This window comes from Echinops telfairi, unplaced genomic scaffold, assembly GCF_000313985.2.
Source record: "Echinops telfairi isolate 266 unplaced genomic scaffold, ASM31398v2 ScPeMD7_28;HRSCAF=97, whole genome shotgun sequence".
Lineage (NCBI taxonomy): Eukaryota > Metazoa > Chordata > Mammalia > Afrosoricida > Tenrecidae > Echinops > Echinops telfairi.
Window position 1 is genome coordinate 3,321,353 of NW_022103925.1, and position 2,742 is coordinate 3,324,094.

Consider the following 2,742-nt stretch of genomic DNA (forward strand, 5'->3'; position numbering starts at 1 on the left):
GGGGAGGTTGGGGCGGGGCTCCCCAGCCAGGAGCACGTCAAGGGCTGGGGCTCAAGAAAGTTCACTTGCAGAAGGAGACAAGCAGATCCATCAAAGTTGAGTGGTCACTGTTTGTCCCTGGCGGGACCCGCTGGACACCTCTGCCACGATGCAGGGTGGGTGCCTGGGCCCCCACGGGAAACACAGGAGGTGTGCAGGTACGGCCTACTCATCCAAGAACAAGGGTGGTGATCTGGCGACGGGTCCGCCCCCTTCTCTCACTGTCCAGTCCAGTCCAGCCCACCCTCCAAGCAGTTGTGGTTGGGTGGGGGTCTTCACTGGTTGGTGTTTGGAAACCTGGGTCCAGTCCTTCCTGCGGCTTTGCTGGGTGTCTCAGAGTGGCCGCCTACTCACCGGGACGCTGTGGGCATCCAATAAGCCCTGCCCAGTCCCATTCCATCACCACCATCCCGTGCATGCTTGCTACTAGCTGGGGCTTCGTTGGCAGTCGACTTCTGGGTCCTCCTTCCTACTCTGACTGGGAGCTTCACAGGGACCTGTCCGTCTCAGGGACCCTGTTGGCGTTTGGCATACGGGGGCCGAGCTCCCAGCCTGCACTCTTTTGCGTATCGTCTAGTTCTGTTTGTGAGTTCTAACCGCAGGCTTGTGCAGACGCAAGACAGATCTTGTCTTACTGCCATCCCTTTGCAGGAGAACTTTGGCAACACCCAGCATCGCCCCGGGAGCCCTGCTGGTGTAGTGGGTTCCTCACTGGGTTGCTAAGTGCAAGGTCAGCAGTTCAAGACCACTAGCTAGTGGGTGGGAGAAAGAGGAGGCTTTTTCTACTCCCAGAAAGAGATCCAGTCTTGGCAACCCACAAGGGCAGCTCTAGCCTGACTCCTAGGGCCACTATGAGTCTTCGTGGACGTGGGCAGTGAGCTATTGCTTTCGTTGTGGGGGAAGATAGGTGTCGGGAGAAGGCCAGGGGAGGCTGCACTGACCCTGCCTGAAGCTAGTAACCACTGGCTAATGTTCCTGGCTCCAAACCCAGAATCTGAAACCCCAGTGGGTCGGCCCGCTGGGCTGCCTGGCACAGGGCAGAGCTCAGCAGAAGTCCCGGGCAACAGCTTTGACCACAACCTGGGGTCATCCTCTGAAGATAGCACCCCCTTCCCCGAGAGCAGCGCGGGCCTAGCCGGGGGTCCCCGGAGTGTGTGGCTCAGGGCACCAAGCGCAGATGAGCCGAAGCATCTGCAGGGGGAGGCGACCGGTTCTGGAGGAGGCAGAGAAGGGGAGGGAGGCCTGGGGACAGCTGACCCGGACCAGCAAACAAGCCAGGGACCTTCCGAGTCACTCCTCTCCTCGGAGGCAATCAGAGCCCCCGCCAAGGTTCAGGAGCTCGGCCGGGGGCGCCGCACCACGGGAGAGGGGCCCGCTGCCTTCATGCTTTATTCTCTGACAGTATCCATCTTTCCAAATTGATTTTTGATATCCATAGTGACCTGGAAGGGAGACACAGCGATAACTCTCGGAAAGTGGAAAACAATATTATCGCCACAAATATGAATTACTGGCCGCCAGGTTAAATCTACTGTACAATGAATTATGTGACCCTGGCGCTCCTATAATTCTCGGGAATTTTATCGAGTCGAGAGATGGCCTGTGGACTTCTGACAAGCACTTAACAGCCAGAACTGCCCCCAACAACGCGCGGGGACATGTGATTCAGCCGGTCACTGTGGCACGCTGCCTCTGGCGTTAGATAGATTTCATCTGCGGCCTCATTGTCATTCTCAGGCCGGGGGCCTGGAGGTGCTGCCTGCTCACCAGGCACGGAGGAGCAGCCAGGGCCAGCATGCAGCCAGGCCACGCCAACCAAGAGCAGGGGGCCGTGGCATCAGAAGGGATACTGAGTCGCCTGTGGGGTCACTCTGGTGGACGTTGGGGCCTCATCTGACCCAGTCGTGGAGAGTTGGACTGCTCAGAGCCTCACAACACACACACACACACACACACACACAACACATACACATATACACACAGATACACACGCACTCCTAGGGGAGGACCCAGCCCAGCCTCGCTTGGAATAAGCAAGGCTCTGTGCTCGATGTGAACACTCAGAGAGGCCAGGGAGGAATCGTGGCAAGGGTCAGGTGTCCCTGGAGGTCAGACTAAACAGACACTGCCCAGTGTGGGCAGGGCCCAGGGAGAGGGCCAGGGGAGGCTGCACTGACCCTGCCTGAAGCTAGTAACCACTGGCTAAACAAAGTGGTGGATAGGTGAGTGAGTGGTGAATATAGGCATGGATGGATGGGTGGGTGGATGGATGCATGGAAGGACGGTAGATGGATGGGTGAGTGGATGGATGGGTAGATGATTATATGGGTAAACATATAAATGGATGGATGCATGCGTGGATGGGTGGATGAGTGAGTGAGTAGATACATGCAGCTGGAGCTAAGGTTGGCTGCTTCTCGGGTGCTCTGGAGTCCCCCCTGAAAGGGGAGGTCCTGTGGTAGTTATATAATCGTTTGCAAATTGGGAATTAAGAGTGGAGGGGTGAAGTCTCACCTGTCAATCAGGTCACAGCTAATGAGGCCTCTGTGTGGGGGCATGGCCTTCTCCTGAGGATTCTGGGACTCCTGTATTCCTCCCTGGAGGCGGGAGACACTCTCTACTCACTTCCTGCGAGACATTTCTGAGGAGAAGCCACATGAAGCTTCCTTGAGGCAGTCAAAGTTTCAGAGCTGAAGGAACAAC